The following is a 19,240-nucleotide window of genomic DNA, read 5'->3' on the forward strand; positions in this document are numbered from 1 at the left end:
TCCGGTCGTGCAAGTGAAAGGAAATAATGATGATTATATGATGAACTTATTGAGATGAGAAAAGCTGGTATGAACTCGACCTCTCTTGTTTTTGTAAATATGATTAGTTCATCGTTCGTGATTCAGCCTATTATGAATAAACATGTTTGCAATGATAATTATAGATTATAGTTTCTTATGCCATGCTTAATTAGCTAGGAGCTTATAATGGTTTACCTTGCGTGCCAACATGCTACTAAAATGGTTGTGATGAGGTATGACAGGGTGGTATCCTCTTTTGAACGATTCGAGTGGCTTGACTTGGCACATGTTCACACATGTAGTTGAAACAAAATCAACATAGTCTCTATGATATTTATGTTCATGGTGCATTATATCCTACTCATGCTTGCATTCGGTGTTGATTAATTTTAATGCATGTTCATGACTATTGTTGCTCTCTAGCTGGTCGCTTCCCAGTCTTTTTTCTAGCCTTCACCTGTACTAAGCGGGAATACTGCTTGTGCATCCAATCCCATAAACCCCAAAGTTGTTCCATATGAGTCCACCATACCTACCTATATACGGTATCTACCTGCCGTTCCAAATAAATTTGTATGTGCCAAACTCTAAACCTTCAAATAAGCATTCTGTTTTGTATGCTCGAATAGCTCATGTATCAACTAGGGTTGTCTGTATCTTCCATGCTAGGCGGGTTATTCTCAAGAGCAGTGGACTCCGCTCCTCGCTCACGAGAAAAACGGCTGGTCACCGGGATGCCCAGTCCCACGCTTTATGCAAATCAAATCATAATAACTGCAAACAAAACTCCCCGGGACTCTTGTTAGTTGGAGGCACTCGTTGTTTCGAGCAAGCCATGGATTGATGCTTGTTGGTGGAGGGGGAGTATAAAATTTACCATTCTGTTTGGGAACCGCCTATAATGTGTGTAGCATGGAAGATATTGAGATCTCTCGGTTGTTATGTTGACAATGAAAGTATACCGCTCAAAATATTATTCATATCTATTTCAAAACCGAGCTCTAGCACCTCTATAAATCTCTGCTTCCCTCTACGAAGGGCCTATCTGTTTACTTTTATGCTAAGTCATCATCCTCTTATTAAAAAGCACCAGTTGGAGAGCACCGTTGTCATTTGCATCCATTACTGTTAGTTTACATTGAGTATGACTTGCCTGGATCTCTTTTACCATGAATTACAATGTCTAGTCAGTCCTTGATCTTTAAAGGTGCTCTGCATTTATGTTTTGCGGTCTCAGAAAGGGCTAGCGAGATACCATCTTGTCATATCATATCATGATTGTTTTGAGAAAGTGTTGTCATCCGAGATTTATTATTATTTCTCGCTAGTTGATTATGCCATTGATATGAGTAAACATGAGACGTAAGTGTTATTGTGAGTATGGTTAGTTCATAATCTTTGCTGAAAACTTGAATGCTGGCTATACATATTTACAACAACAAGAGCAAACATAGTTTGTAAAAGTTTTTCTTTATCACTTTCAGTTTATCAACTGAATTGCTTGAGGACAAGCAAAGGTTTAAGCTTGCGGGAGTTGATACGTCTACGTTGTATCTACTTTTCCAAACACTTTTGCCATTGTTTTGGACTCTAACTTGCATGATTTGAATGGAACTAACCCGAACTGACGTTGTCTTCAGCAGAATTGCCATGGTGTTATTTTTGGGCAGAAATAAAAGTTCTCGGAATGACCTAAAAATCAACGAAGAATTATTTTGGAATATATAAAAAAATACTGGAAGAAAGATCCACGTCAGGGGGCCCACACCCTGTCCACGAGGGTGGGGGCGCGCCCCCTTGCCTCGTGGGACCCCTGACGCACCACCGACGTCAACCTTGAATCCATATATTCACTTTCGGGGAGAAAAAAATCAGAGAGAAGGATTCATCGCGTTTTAGGTTACAGAGCCGCCGCCAAGCCCTAAACTTTCTCGGGAGGGCTGATCTGGAGTCCGTTCGGGGCTCCGAAGAGGGGAATCCGTCGCCATCGTCATCTTCAACCTTCCTCCATCACCAATTTCATGATGCTCACCACCGTGCGTGAGTAATTCCATCGTAGGTTTGCTGGACGGCGATGGGTTGGATGAGATTTATCATGTAATCGATTTAGTTTTGTTAGGGTTTGATCCCTAGTATCCACTATGTTCTGAGATTGATGTTGATATGACTTTGCTATGCATAATGCTTGTCACTAGGGCCCGAGTGCCATGATTTCAGATCTGAGCCTATTATGTTTCCATCAATATATGAGAGTTCTTGATCCTATCTTGCAAGTCTATAGTCACCTATTATGTGTTATGATCCGTTAACCCCGAAGTGACAATAATCGGGATACTTATCAATGATGACCGTTGTCGGTGTCAAAACCGGCGGATCTCGGGTACGGGGTCCCGAACTGTGCGTCTAGGCCGGATGGTAACAGGAGGCAGGGGACACGATGTTTTACCCAGGTTCGAGCCCTCTTGATGGAGGTAGAACCCTACGTCCTGCTTGATTAATATTGATGATATGGGTAGTACAAGAGTAGATCTACCACGAGATCAGAGAGCTAAACCCTAGAAGCTAGCCTATGGTATGATTGTATGTTGTGATTGTTGTCCTACGGACTAAAACCCTTCGGTTTATATAGACACCAGAGAGGGTTAGGGTTACACAAGGTCAGTTACAAAGGAGGAGATATCCATATACGTATTGCCTAGCTTGCCTTCCACGCCAAGTAGAGTCCCATCCGGACACGAGACGAAGTCTTCAATCTTGTATCTTCATAGTCTAACAGTCTGACCAATGGACATAGTCCGGCTGTCCGGAGACCCCCTCATCCAGGACTCCCTCAGTAGCCCCTGAACCAGGATTCAATGACGACGAGTCCGGTGCGCAGTATTGTCTTCGGCATTGCAAGGCGGGTTCCTCTCCAAATTCTGTGTACTTGTCAAAATAATGTCCGGTTTCTTGTGAATGTTTGTACTCGTCGGCTTCCACGCCCAATAATGGCCACTTTCCACGTGTCGAGCGAATGTGAAGAGCCAAGGTGTTTTCATATTTACCCCCTAGCTGTGTGAATGAGTCGCGTATTTAAAAAGACGAGGATTCAGATCCAAATCACACCATCCCCCCTTGGCGAGCCTTCATCGGAGCGCACCCGACAGAGATCCATTTCATCATGGCCGGTCGACGCAGCTCCTCCTCTCGCACCCCTAGCTCAAAACCAGGAGATTGGGAGAGATGTTCCATCCTGCACAGTAAATTGGTGATGCTTCAGTCCAAGGGATTTCTTCCCCCAGCGTACCTGGTCCCGGTTTGAGCCGGGCTTGCCACCTACAATGGCAGAGAGCAAGCGGAGAGCCGTCCCAATCCCTCCAAGGGAGAGCGGGTATGCCTTGTCCCTTATTTGGTAAGAGGGCTCAGATTCCCAATTCATCCGTTTCTCCGGGGGCTTCTGGAGTTCTACGGCCTCCAGTTGCACAACCTTACGCCTGCCTCCCTGCTGCATATCGCGGGATTCGTATCCCTTTGCGAGTTGTTTTTGGGCTGTGAGGCTCATTTCGCTCTGTGGAAGAAGCTGTTCTGCCTTGTGCCCCGTTCTAAGAAGGGATCAATATATCAAGTGGGCGGAGCTGAAGTGTGGCGTATTGCCGGGACCGGATACCTGTCCGGGACCCCGAAGAAGACGTCCAAAGACTGGCCTTCAGAATGGTTCTACATAGAAGATGTCCCCCTCCCGGACCCTATTCGGATCGGCCTTCCGGAGTTCGACAACGCCCCTTTGAAGAAGCGCCGGAGCTAGCGTCCACGAAGCTCCCTGGAGGAAGATGACAGGGACATTCTTTACCTGATGAGCCGGATAAGTTTTTTAGCTCGATTCAGATTGACCATGATCGAGGTCATGGCCACATGCATCGTGCGGGGGGTGCAGCCGCTTCAGTACAGAGGCCACCCCATGTGGGATTTCAACGGGGAGGATGACACCACCCGCCACGGCCGCAAAGGGCCGGGATCAGCTGCCGATCTAATAAAGATCTTATCCACTTTGTACAAGGGAGAAGAGGAGGAATTCCTTCGTGTCAACCCGCAGGGCGGATTTTCTATGTACAATCCTCCGGGCTGGGTAAGCGGAGACTTTTTATTGCCCATCCATTTCGTATTCCCGTAGTTAGGTATTTATTCTAGCGATTTTATCGCAGGAGCTGCGCCAGACGGTAAAGGAGATAAACAGCCCTCCTCCGCAACCCGAGGACCCCGGACGGTCCCTTGACCCGGCCTCCCAAGAGGATCCAGACATATCTCTGGAGCTGATCGACGGGGTATTTTACCAATGGAGTAATGACAATGCCTTGGTGGCCATTACGGCCGATTACCCTGGGCTAGTTCCAGCCTCACAGGTGACTGAGACCGAAGTCCCAACACGTAAAAAGGGATCCGTCCTTGCGCTTTTTGATCGCCGTATAACAGCCGTGTTTTGCAGGGGAGGTCCTCAGGGCAGAAGGTCGAGCCTGTGGCAACTAGCCAACAAGGGGCCGCAAGGCCAGGCAAGCTGAAAAGATCTTCAGTCTGGATTGAGGCACCGGCGCAGTGGTACAACGCACCGTCTTTATTGCAAGACATTATTTGCGGAGGCATATTAATGCCCATGCCTTCTTTTCAGAAAAAATAGAGCTCGCCGGACTATACCCGGAGAGGCTACCAATCGCACCTCCACAAGCCAGGCTCCAAGGCCGGATTCGGAGGCGGAAACGAATACAAGGCGTGCGTCGGGTGCTCCTCAGACAGAGGATGCGGATAAACTATCCGCCACCCATTCCGAGGTGGAAAGTGCCATGAACCACAGGCGTCGCCGGACTGTTCTTCATGACACTTGTTTCTCCCAAGAGGCAATGGATGCCTTCAACTCGGGAGACGCGCACCTCCGTGCCGCCCAAAATGGTCTAGCTAGAGCCATGGAGCAGTATGTGAAAGACATACGGGTGAGAGAATTTGATGATTATATATATCAATAGCCCCTGAGACTTGAAACAATTAGGATAACTGATTTAAGGATCATGTGTTATGCAGGTTCTTACAGAAAAGAATACTCAACTGTCCCAGGAGCTGGAAGAGTGCAAAGCCCAACTATAGGCCGCACTAGCCGCAGCAGGGGAGCCCAAAAAGACCACCTCTGGTAACATAGCCTTCAACTGATAAGTATCGTATTAGAGTGCGGCGTATATGCAGATCTGACGATAAAATTGCAGATGACGCTGGAATAAATCCGGATAAGCAACAGCTCATACGCCAGCTGAAAGCCGGTGAGAGCGTGCTGACGAGGGTGAGGCAGGAGAAGAATGATCTCCAAGATGCCAACACCAAGTTGGGCATGGAACTAAAAGATGTGCGTGCCCAACTATCGGACTCTGTTAAGGAGAATCGGCGGCTTCGACGTGACATATTTAGTAAGTGCTTGAACGAACTTTTGAAAAAAGAGTTCGGCGAGGAAGCTGGCTGACAGAGTTATGTTTGTAGGTATGCTTACAGGTTGTCCTGCCGAAGAGATGTCTGGTTCGACAAGTGATCTTCTTCCCGAGCTCTCGCAGTTGCACGAACGAGTTCAGCAGGTGATGCAAGGCGTCGCCCAGGCCTTGTGGCCATCCGTCTCCATACCCGAAGGCCTTAGAGAGCTTGCAGAAAGGCTGAAGGGAGCATGGCGGCGCTTCCAATTATGGAAGATATCGGCCTGCCGTCAGGGTGCCAGGGAAGCCTAGGCAATGGTGAAGACACGGTACACGAAGGCTGACCCGAACCACATGGCCGAAGTCGGACCTGTGGGGCCTGATGGCAAGGAGATCCCTGTCAGTTTAGTGAACGGCCAAGTAGAATTGGCCGCAAAGTATTCCCAACAGGACTGTAGACTAGACAACCTATTGGATGGCATTGAAGAGGAATTCAACCAGTCAAATTGACTATGTAATTTTAAAGTGACATGTATGATGCCTTCTAGCCGGATTGTAGATCATTTGTCGTGGCGGACCTTTTCGCTTCAACCTCGGGACCCGACAGTCCGGAGTGTATCCGAATACCCTTTCAGTTATGTAAGAACTGGGGCATGCGTGGAGACCAGGCGTAGGGGTCATTAGTGCTTTATCAGACAAGTGCCCAACTAGTTATGTTATATTACATGGGTAGTAAGAAACATCTTCTAGAGAGAATAGTTCCGTTAAGGGTTCCTTTCCCTAGGTAGGCATGCCCTAAAGTGCATGTCCGGACTGCGACAAGAAGCATAGAAAAAACATCTCGAGGCAGATATGGATAATAATTAAAAGTCATCTTTTGTTCACCGACCGAATATTCTCTTAAGAACGCTAGCTTTCGGCTTCACCCAGTCTGAGGTACACGTCCGGCTCACCCGGCGGTAACAATCGCAGAGGTGCTCCCCTTATGCCCTAGCCGAATTAACGGGAACGTAGGGCATAAATACAAGAGCCAGGCAACCCAGCTTGGCCAAAACTTAAGTCATATCGATGCATATAATGGTGAAAAAAGGTACATGCGGAAGTATAACGCATGTGTTAGGCGTGATGCCCAGGTGAATAATCTAAGCTTCTGTGAAAGAAGCCCCAGGTGTATAGAGTGCGGCTAGCATATCTATAATGTACAAGTGAGGCACAAGGTGACCCTTGGAGGCCTAGAGAAATAAAAGAAAGAGAGGGAAACAAGACAGATGACGCATATGCAAAAAATGGACAAAGGGAGGGGACTAACATAAAGTCCGGTGCTAGGCGTAGAATCTTCGGAGCCTGGCTGCGTTCCATGGGTTCGGCTTGAGTCGACTAGTTGATGCATCCCGCAGTCGGTATGCTCCGCCGGTCAGAACTTGGTCGATGATGAAGGGACCTTCTCATTTGGGCTCTAGCTTGTTCTTTTTCTTATCCGGCAGCCGAAGAACTAGTTCACCAACGTTATAAGTTTTGGCCCGTACTTCTCTGCTTTAGTATCTGCGAGCCTGTTGCTGGTAAAATGCGGAACGGGCTTTGGCTACGTCGCGCTCTTCCTCCAAGGTGTCCAGACTATCCTGCCGATCGAGCTCGGCTTCTCTTTCTTTGTACATGCGCACTCGAGGTGAGTCATGAATTAAGTCACAGGGCAGGACTGCCTCTGCGCCATACACCATAAAAAATGGTGTGTATCCGATACTACGATTCGGCATGGTCCACAGCCCCCAGAGTACGGAGTCGAGCTCCTCTACCCAATGCGTGTCAGACTCCGTTAAGGAGCGCACTAATCTGGGTTTAATGCCGCTCATTATAAGACCATTTGCTCGTTCGACTTGACCGTTGGTTTGTGGGTGATAGACTGAAGCATAATCGAGCTTGATGCCCATTTTGCTGCACCAGAGTTTTACCTCGTCGACCGTGAAGTTCGTGCCGTTATCAGTGATGATGCTGTGGGGGACGTCGTAACAGTGTACAACCCTGGATATGAAATCTATCACCGGTCCGGATTCAGCTGTTTTAACCGGTTTGGCCTCTATCCATTTGGTGAATTTATCCACCATGACCAATAAGTATTTTTTCTTGTGGGTTCCCCCTTTAAGGGGTCCAACCATGTCAAGCCCCCAGACCGCGAAGGGCCATGTAATGGGGATTGTTCAAAGGGCGGTGGGTGGCATGTGGCTTTGATTTGCAAAGAGCTGGCAACCGGCGCAACGTTGGACCAAGTCTTGTGCGTCTGCCCGGGCCGTTGGCCAATAGAATCATGTACGGAAGGCCTTGCTTACAAGAGCCCGGGCTGCGGCGTGATGACCGCCGAGTCCGGCATGAATTTCTGCCAAAAGGTTCCGCCCTTCCTCTTCGGAGATGCACCATTGAAGGACTCCGGTAGCGCTTTTTTTGTACAATTCTCCCTCATGGACCCTGTAGGCCTTGGATCGCCGCACTATGCAGCATGCCTCATTTTGGTCCTCCGGAAGTTCCTGTTTAGTTAAGTAGGCCAGGAATGGTTCTGTCCATGGGGCAACAATGGCCATTATTTCGTGGGCTGATTGTGTTATTTCAGTGGCGGAGCCTCCGATTGTGTCAGAGAGTTCGGTTTCGGGTATTTTGGCCGGGTCCGGACTGTTGTTACCGGTGTCCCCTTCCCATGCTATGGATGGCTTGAAGAGCCATTCCAGAAATATGTTGGGAGGTACCGTGTCATGTTTTGCGCCGATGCGGGCGAGGATATCCGCCTCCTGGTTGTTTTCCCGAGCCACATGGTGAAATTCGAGCCCCTCGAACCGAGCTGTCATTTTCGGATCCTTGGCGTCGAAGTCTACATTTATTTGGGATATTGTGAGGTTCGAATCCCCGCGCACCTCTAGGCGTTGAATGCCCATGGATACTGCCATCCGGAGACCATGTAGAAGGGCCTCATATTCGGCTGCGTTGTTGGAGTCCGTATACATTATCTGTAATACGTATTGAACGGTATCTCCTGTTGGGGACGTCAAAATGACGCCAGCCCCCAGACCGGCCGACATTTTGGAGCCGCCGAAGTGCATGATCCAGTTTGAATATGTGCCATACTCTTTAGGGAGTTCGGCTTCGTCCATTCAGCGACGAAGTCAGCCAAAACTTGTGACTTAATAGCTCGCCGTGGCTTGTAAGTTATGTCGAATGGGAGGAGCTCATTGGCCCATTTGGCAATCCGGCCTGTCGTGTCACGGTTTTTTATAATATCGTTAAGTGGTACTTCCGAGGCTACCGTTATCGAACACTCTTGAAAGTAGTGTCGCAGCTTCTGGGATGCCATAAATACTGCGTATGCTATCTTTTGATAATGAGGGTACCGTGATTTGCATGGAGTAAGGACAGTGGACACATAGTAAACCGGCTTTTGAAGGGGGAATTTGTGTGCGTCCACTTCTCGCTCGACGACGAGCACTGCGCTTACTACTTGATGAGTTGCCGCAATGTATAATAGCCTTGGTTCGCCAATGTTTGGCGCGGCCAGGACTGGGTTTGTTACCAATATGGCTTTATTTCGTTGAGTCCGGCCGTGGCGGCATCCATCCACTCGAAGTGTTCGGTGCGCCGGAGGAGGCGATAAAGGGGTAATGCCTTTTCTCCCAAGCAGGAGATAAAGCGGCTTAGAGCCGCCACGCATCCAGTCAATTTTTGTATTTGTTTGAGGTCTGTTGGGGTAGCCAACTGTGACAACGCTTGGATTTTGGCCGGATTAGCTTCGATGCCTCTACTGGAGACGATGAATCTCAGGAGCTTTCCGGTTGGTACGCCGAAAACGCATTTTTCCGGATTGAGCTTGATGTCATATGTTTGGAGGTTGTCGAATGTGACCCTTAAGTTGTCTACTAGAGTTTCGACATGCTTGGTTTTAACGACCACGTCATCCACATATGCCTCCACTGTTTTGTCGATCTGGTTTGCCAGACATGTCTGAATCATGCGCTGATATGTTGCGCCGGCATTTTTTAGCCCGAAGGGCATTGTGTTGAAGCAGAATGGGCCGTATGGTGTGATGAATACCGTTGCGGCTTGGTCTAGCTCTGCCATTTTGATTTGATGGCAGCCGGAGTATGCGTTGAGGAAACACAGTGATTCCTGTCCTGCGGTAGCATCGATGATTTGATCGATGCGGGGGAGGTGGAAGGGATCCTCTGGGCAGGCCTTGTTAAGGTCCTTAAAATCGACGCACAAGCGCCAGGATTTGTCCTTCTTTGGTACCATCACCAGGTTTGCTAGCCAGTCCGGATGTTTTATGTCTCTAATGAATCTGGCCTCCAATAGCTTGGCTAGTTCCTCTCCCATGGATTGTCTTTTAGGCTCTGAGAAACGTCGAAGAGCCTGCTTGACTGGCTTGAATCCTTTTAGGATATTTAGGCTGTGTTCGGCCAGCCTGTGTGGGATTCCTGGCATGTCTGAAGGGTGCCAGGAAAAAATGTCCCAGTTCTTGCGTAGGAACTCTCGCAGTGCGGCGTCGACATCAGGGTTTAATTGTGCCCCGATGGAAGCTATTTTTGTAGGGTCCGTTGGATGGACTTGGAATTTGACTATTTCGTCTGCCGGCATAAAGGAGGTGGACTTGGATCTTTTATCGAGTATCACATCGTCCCTGTTCACCGTGGAGCGCAGCGCGGTTAGTTCTTCGGCCGCTAGGGCCTCGGATAGTGCCTCAAGGGCCAGTGCAGCTGTCTTATTTTTGGCGCGGAGTGCTATGTCCGGATCACTAACAAGAGTGATGATTCCGTTGGGCCCGGGCATTTTGAGCTTCATGTACCCGTAATGGGGTATGGCTTGGAAGATTGTAAACGCTTCCCGCCCTAATAGAGCGTGGTATCCGCTGCTGAACAGGGCCACTTGGAATGTAATTTCTTCGGACCTGTAATTATCCGGCGTGCCGAATACCACGTCTAGTGTGATTTTTCTAGCACAGCGTGCTTCCTGACTGGGGATGATTCCTCTAAAGGTTGTGCTGCTTTGCTCAATGTGGCTCCATTCTATTTCCATCTTTTGAAGAGTTTCCTCATATTTGAGGTTTAATCCGCTGCCGCCGTCCATGAGTACCTTGGTGAGTCGAAAGCCGTCCACGATTGGACTGAGGACCAGTGCAGCTGGTGCTCGGGCTGTTCAGAATTTGGGTTCGTCACTGGCGGTGAAGGCACCAATGTCGGTGTCAAAACCGGCGGATCTTGGGTAGGGAGTCCCGAACTGTGCATCTAGGACGGATGGTAACAGGAGGCATGGGACACGATGTTTTATCCAGGTTCGGGCCCTCTTGATGGAGGTAAAACCCTACGTCCTGTTTGATTAATATTGATGATATGGGTAGTACAAGAGTAGATCTACCACGAGATCAGAGAGGCTAAACCCTAGAAGCTAGCCTATGGTATGATTGTATGTTGTGATTGTTGTCCTACGGACTAAAACCCTTCGGTTTATATAGACATCGGAGGGGGTTAGGGTTACACAAGGTCGGTTACAAAGGAGGAGATATCCATATAACTATTGCCTTGCTTGCCTTCCACGCCAAGTAGAGTCCTATCCGGACACGAGACGAAGTCTTCAATCTTGTATCTTCATAGTCTAACAGTCCGGCCAATGGAGATAGTCCGGCTGTCCGGAGACCCCCTAATCCAGGACTCCCTCAACCGTAGTTTGAGGAGTTCATGTATTCACTATGTGTTAATGCTTTGGTCTGGTACTCTATTAAAAGGCGGCCTTAATATCCCTTAGTTTCCATTAGGACCCCGCTGCCACAGGAGGGTAGGACAAAAGATGTCATGCAAGTTCTTTTCCATAAGCACGTATGACTATATTCGGAATACATGCCTACATTACATTGATGAATTGGAGCTAGTTTTGTGTCACCCTAGGTTATGACTGTTACATGATTAATCGCATCCGACATAATTCTCCATCACCGATCCAATGCCTACGAGCTTTTCCATATATTGTTATTCGCTTATTTAATTTTACGTTGCTGTTGTTACAATCACTAGAAAACCCAAAAATATTACTTTTGCTACCATTACCTTTTGCCACCGTTGCCACTACTATCATATTACTTTGCTACTAAACACTTTGTTGTAGATATTAAGTTTCCAGGTGTGGTTGAATTGACAACTCAGTTGCTAATACTTGAGAATATTCCTTGGCTCCCCTTGTGTCGAATCAATAAATTTGGGTTGAATACTCTACCCTCGAAAACTGTTGCGATCCCCTATACTTGTGGGTTATCAGTCACCTCCTAGCAACAGTCTATAGTTTCGGTAACAAGATTGAATATAAGAGATGAACTAGGGTTTGAGATGAGATGGTGCTGGTGAAGATGTTGATGGAGATTGCCCTCCCCAAGATGGGAGGGTTGTTGCTGATGATGATGATGATTCCCCCCTCCATGAGGGAATTTTCCCTGGCAGAATCACTCTGCCCGAGGGAAAAAGTGCTCCTGCCCAAGTTCCGCCTCGAGGCGGCGGCGCTTCGTCCCGAAAGTCCCCCTATCATTTTTTCTAGGTCAAAACCACTTATATACCAAAATATGGGCACCAGAGGTGGGCCGAGGAGGCCACAGCACACCAGGGTGCGCTAGGGGGCCTGGCACGCCCAGGTGGGTTGTGCCCACTTGGTGGCCCCCTCTGGTGTTTATTGACTCCAATATTCCTCAAATAATTCATAAAAAAAATTCCATAAAGTTTCAGCTCATTTGGAGTTGTGCAAAATAGGTGGCTTGACATAGCTTTTCTAGGTCCAGATTTCCAGCTGCCGGAATTCTCCCTCTTAGTGTGTTCCTTGTAAATTATGAGAGAAAAGGCATTATATTTACTCCAAAAACCATTATTATTGATAAAAACATTATAAACAACATCAAGGAAACATGATGCAAAATGGACGTATCAACTCCCCCAAGCTTAGACCTCGCTTGTCCTCAAGCGAAAACCGAAATCGAAAAACATGTCCACATGCTTTGAGAGAGAGGTGTCAATAAAAACAAAATACGGACATGGAAGCATCATGTTGATTATTATAATAGCAACAAAATTAAACATAGGACTTTCATCATAGAACTTGCATCATATACTTCTCATGAATAAGTAATAGTTCATCACACAATTGAAGTATAAAGCAAAAACTCTATTAGAAACCAACAAACTATGTCTCAGTCAACTTTGCAACTACAATTCATCATCTTTTCAGGAAGAGTCACGTGTCGGAGCCTTTAAAGCAAGTCCACATACTCAACCATCATATAGTCTTCTATGATTGCTAACACTCACCTTGTACCCATGAACAAAACATTTCAACCAGACACATAGAAAGATACGGGCTTATGATTTTGCCTCCCAACATACTCACCTCAAGGGTGATGTCAACATTAATAACTCATGCCATCTATATTCAACTGGACATATGTGCCTAGATCCTTCCTCGCCGCATGATGCTTGCCAAAAAGAGAAAAATAAAAGGAATAGAGAGAAAAACTTTGACTCTTTGCATAAAAGTAAAAGATAGGCCCTTCGCAGAGGGAAGCAGAGGTTTCCATGCGCTTATTTGTTTGCATGCTCAACCCATAGTGCAAAAAAATGTCACATTACATTTCCCCTTAAGATAAAAGCTTTTATTATGCAGTCTGTCGCTTTTATTCGTTATCATCCAAGTTCATGCAACGCTCAATTTTCTCTTGCACTAAAAGATCTCACATATTTAGAAGCAATTTTTATTGCCTTTTTGCACCTATGACATCTTACTTGAGGGGTCTTGTTCAATCCCTAGGTAGGTATGGTGGACACTTGAAAAATATTTGTGTTTAAGGGTTTTTGGATGCACAAGTAGTGTCTCTACTTAGTACAGAATTTTTGGCTAGCAAAGATAGGGGGAAAGCATCACATGTTAAAGGATCTATGACAATATGACTTCTATGTGAATATAAACAAACATAAACCATTAAGTTGTCTTCCTTGTCCAACTTCAACAATTTTGGCATATAATATTTTGATGAGGGATCACTATCACAAAAGATTTCTAGGATAGTATATCTATATGTGAATCTTCCCTTCCCTTATTAATTCTTTCATGAGTTGCATCATTGACTAATGCTATGTTTGTCAATCTCTAATAAAATTTTCTTACTTATACTTTTCCTTATGTGGTGCTATCACTTACCATAGGATTAGTATATAATCTTTTCATTATCTCTATCCTTTCTTTATTTCTTTCTTTCTTGTTTCTTTTCTTTACTATTTCTTTTCTTTATTTGCAACATGAAAGTAAAAAAGCAAAAACTAAAACTAACTTTATTATACAACTTGCACATGATTACAAGGATAGATCACTAAGCAGACTTTCAAATAAGAAAGGATTGAACTAAACTTTATTTCATCTAAAAGAGAAAGATTGAACTAAGATAAATAAAAGCAAACGGGTAGTGGGGGTGACACAATACCAGGGCACCTCCCCCAAGCTTGGCGGAAGCCAAGGGGAGTGCCCATATCCTATACTCAATTCCCCTTTTGGTGGTGAAGAAGATAATGGTGGTGGTGATGGAGTGATCTTGTCCTCGGATTTCCATGGTAGTGGCCCAACAGGTCTGTCAGAAAACAACAAGAAAAGAGAACAAAGGACTCCTCCGTGATACGCTGGTTAACAGGTTCGGTAAGTATATATAGATTTTTAATCTTGCAGGGCAAGTACATGGAATAAAAATGGAGTACGGGAGGTGTCCCAGGTGGGCACAACCCACCTGTGGCCTGGCATGCCCTGGTGTATTGTGCCCACCAGGGGATGCTTCCCTGGGAGTTTCTTTATTTCCAAAATTTTAAAATATTCCAAAACTGATAAAAAATATTTTTGCAGATTTTTTGGAGTCCCTTTACTTACCATATCGCGTACCTCCTTATTTTGACGATTCTGGAGTGTTCCGGAAGGACTCTTTTATGTATTCTTCCGGTGTCAAAGTTTGGATAATATTGCTTTCAACATTAATAGGCGTACCTGAGATATAATACTTTATTCGTTGTCCGTTGACAACCTTTGGGTTAGTACCTTCGAAATTATTTATTTTCATTGCACCAGACCTGTAAACTTCCTCGATGACATATGGGCCTTCCCATTTTGAGAGGAGCTTCCCTACAAAGAATCTAAAATGAGAGTTGTACAAAAGAACATATTCTCCGACTTTAAACTCATGTTTTTGAATTCTTTTGACATGCCATCTTTTAAGTTTTTCTTTGAATAGCTTTGCATTTTCATAATCTTGGGTTCTCCACTCATCTAATGAGCTTATATCAAATAACCTCTTTTCTCCAACAAGTTTGAAATCATAGTTGAGTTCTTTAACTACCCAATATGCTTTATGTTCTTACTCAAGAGGCAAATGACAAGCCTTTCCATAAACCATTTTATAAGGAGACATACCCATAGGATTTTTATATGTTATCCTATAAGCCCAAAGTGCATCATCTAATTTCTTAGACCAATTCTTCCTGGACCTATTAACAGTGTTTTGCAAATTTAATTTTATTTCTCTATTGCTAAGTTCAACTTGACCACTAGACTGAGGATGATAAGGTGATGCAATTCTATGGTTAACATCATACTTAGCAAGCATCTTACAGAAACCATGAATAAAGTGTGAACCACCATCAGTCATTAAATATCTAGGGACTCCAAACCTTGGGAAAATAACTTCCTTACGCATTGTAATAGAGGTGTTGTGATCAACGCTACTAGTTAGTAACATAATCAACAGCAACCAAAATATATGTATACCCATTAGAGGAAGGAAAAGGTCCCATGTAATCAAATCCCCAAACATCAAATGGTTCAACAGCAAGAGAATAGTTCATAGGCATTTCTTGATGCTTACCAATATTACCTATTCTTTGGCATTCCTCGCAAGATGAGACATACTTATGAGCATCCTTGAAGAGAGTAGGCCAATAAAATCCAGACTGCAATACCTTATGAGCAGTTCTATCTCCAGCATGATGCCCTCCATAAGCTTCGGAGTGACATTTCCATAGGATTTGTCCCTGTTCATGCTCAGGTACACAACGTCGAATAATACCATCTACTCCTTTATAAATATGTGGGTCATCCCAAAAGTAATGTCTCAAATCATAGAAGAATTTTTTTCTTTTGTTGATACGTAAAGCTAGGTGGCAAATATTTAGCAACAACGAAATTAGCATAGTCAGAATACCAAGGAGTACCATTAGCAACATTTATTGCAGCTAACTGCTCATCAGGAAAACTATCATCAATAGGAAGTGGGTCATCAAGCACATTTTCAAGCCTAGACAAGTTATCAGCTACGGGGTTTTCAGCTCCTTTTCTATCAATAATATGCAAATCAAATTCTTGTAAAAAGAGAACCCAACGAATAAGTTTAGGTTTAGCATCTTTCTTTTCCATAAGATATTTAATAGCAGCATGGTCTGTGTGAACAGTTACTTTGGAATCAACAATATAAGGTCTAAACTTATCACAAGCAAACACCACTACTAAGAATTATTTTTCTGTAGTAGCATAATTTCTTTGGGCACTGTCTAGAGTTTTGCTAGCATAATGAATAACATTCAATTTCTTATCAACTCTTTGTCTTAGAACAACACCAACACCATAATCACTAGCATCACACATAATTTCAAAAGGCAAATTCCAATCAAGTGGTTGAACTATAGGTGCAATAATTAAAGCTTTCTTAAGTGTTTCAAAGGCTTCAAGGCAATCATCATCAAAGACAAAAGGAATATCCTTTTGCAAAATATTAGTGAGTGGCCTAGAAATTTTAGAAAAATCCTTGATAAATCTCCTATAGAAACCAGCATGACGTAGGAACTACGAATACCTTTGATGTCCTTGGGACATGGCATTTTCTCAATAGCATCAACCTTAGCTTGGTCCACTTCAATACCTTTTTCAGAAATTTTATGACCCAATACAATGCCTTCATTTACCATAAAGTGGCACTTCTCCCAATTCAAGACAAGATTTGTTTGTTCACATCTCTGCAGAACTCGATCAAGATTGCTTAGACAATCATCAAAATACTTCCCATAAACAGAAAAGTCATCCATGAAAACCTCAACAATCTTTTCACAAAAGTCAGAGAATATAGTCATCATACATCTTTGAAAGGTAGCAGGTGCATTACATAAACCAAAAGGCATATGTCTATAAGCATAGCTTCCACAAGGACAAGTAAAAGTGGTCTTTTCTTGATGAGGTTGAGAAACAGGTATTTGCGAGAAGCCAGAATATCCATCAAGGAAACAAAAATGTGTGTGCTTAGATAATCTTTCAAGCATTTGGTCAATAAAAGGCAAAGGGTAATGATCTTTTCTAGTAGCTTTATTTAATTTTCTAAAATCAATTACCATTCTATAGCCTGTAACAATTGTTTGTGGAATAAGTTCACTCTTATCATTAGGAACAACAATTATACCTCCTTTCTTAGTTACACAATGAACATGACTTACCCATCTACTATCAGCTATAGGATAGATTATACCTGCTTCCAGAAGTTTAAATATTTCTGTTCTTACCACCTTTTTCATCTTTGGATTTAACCGACATTGGTGATCAACAACTGGTTTAGCATCAGGTTCCATATTAATTTTGTGCTGACATAGAGTGGGACTAATGCCCTTTAAATCATCAAGAGTATATCCAATAGCAACTCGGTTCTTCCTTAGAACTTTCAATAATCTTTGTTCTTCATGTTCTGAAAGGTTAGCACTGATAATAACAGGATATATCTTATTTTCATCAAGATAAGCATATTTCAAAGTGTCTGGCAATTGTTTTAATTCAAACACAGGATCACCTTTAGGTGGAGGAGGACCTCAAAGAGTTTCAATAGGCAAGTTGTGTTTAAGCAGATGACATTGTTCAAATAAAATATTATCTATTTCATTTCTTTCATGCATATGTAAATCATTCTCATGGTCTAGCAAGTATTGCTCTAAAGGATCAGTAGGTGGCACAACAATAGAAGCAAGACCAATGAATTCATCCTTACTAGGAAATTTTTTTCATGATAATTTCTACTAAACTTGGAAAAATTAAACTCATGAGACTCATCACCAAAGCTAAAACCCACAGTTTGTTTCTGGCAATCTATCCTAGCATTAACTGTGATCAAGAAAGGTCTACCAAAGATAATGGGACATAAGTCATCAGGTGGGGTACCAAGAACAAGAAAATCGGTAGGATATTTTGTTTTCCCACACAAGACTTCACCATCTCTGGTGATATAGTGTCTCTATTTTCAATTTTACTAGTAACATCTATGACTTCTATCTCAACAGGTGCTATGTCTGATAACCCACAAGTATAGGGGATCGCAACAGTTTTCGAGGGTAGAGTATTCAACCCAAATTTATTGATTCGACACAAGGGGAGCCAAAGAATATTCTCAAGTATTAACAGTTGAGTTGTCAATTCAACCGCACCTGAAAGACTTAATATCTGCAGCAAATTATTTAGTAGCAAAGTAATATGGTAGTAGAGGTAACGGTGGCAAAAGTAATAGTTTTGGTTTTGTAGTGATTGTAACAGTAACAACGGAAAAGTAAATAAGCAAAGATCAATATGTGAAAAGCTCGTAGGCAATGGATCAGTGATGGATAATTATGTCGGATGCGATTCCTCATGCAATATTTATAACATAGGGCGACACAGAACTAGCTCCAGTTCATCAATGTAATGTAGGCATGTATTCCGAATATAGTCATATGTGCTTATGGAAAAGAACTTGCATGACATCTTTTGTCCTACCCTCTCGTGGCAGCAGGGTCCTATTGGAAACTAAGGGATATTAAGGCCTCCTTTTAATAGAGTACCAGACCAAAGCATTAACACTTAGTGAATACATGAACTCCTCAAACTACGGTCATCACCGGTAAGTATCCCGATTATTGTCACTTCAGGGTTAACGGATCATAACACATAATAGGTGACTATAGACTTGCAAAGTAGGATCAAGAGCTCACATCTATTCATGAAAACATAATAGGTTCAGATCTGAAATCATGGCACTCGGGCCCTAGTGACAAGCATTAAGCATAGCAAAGTCATAGCAACATCAATCTCAGAACATAATGGATACTAGGGATCAAACCCTAACAAAACGAACTTGGTTACATGATAAATCTCATCCAACCCATCACCGTCCAGTAAACCTATGATGGAATTACTCACACACGACGGTGAGCATCATAAAATTGGTGATGGAGGAAGGTTGATGATGACGATGGCGACGGATTCCCCTCTCCGGAGCCCCGAACGGACTCCAAATAAGCCCTCCCGAGACAGATTAGGTCTTGGTGGTGGCTCCATATCATAAAACGTGATGAATCCTTCTCTCTGATTTTTTTCTCCCCGAACGTGAATATATAGAGTTGGAGTTGAGTTCGGTGGAGCAGCAGGGGGCCCACAAGGCAGGGGGCGCGCCCAGGGGGGTAGGCGCGCCCCCCACCCTCGTGCAGGGTGTGAGCCCCTGGCCTTGATTCTTTCGCCAGTATTTTCTATATATTCCAAAAATATTCTCTGTTGATTTTCAGGTCATTCCGATACTTTTATTTCTGCACAAAAATAACACATGGCAATTCTGCTGAAAACAACATCAGTCCGGGTTAGTTCCATTCAAATCATGCAAGTTAGAGTCCAAAACAAGGGCAAAAGTGTTTGGAAAAGTAGATGCGATGGAGACGTATCAACTCCCCCAAGCTTAAACCTTTTCTTGTCCTCAT

Source organism: Triticum aestivum, chromosome 6A (genome assembly GCF_018294505.1).
Source record: "Triticum aestivum cultivar Chinese Spring chromosome 6A, IWGSC CS RefSeq v2.1, whole genome shotgun sequence".
Taxonomy (NCBI): domain Eukaryota; kingdom Viridiplantae; phylum Streptophyta; class Magnoliopsida; order Poales; family Poaceae; genus Triticum; species Triticum aestivum.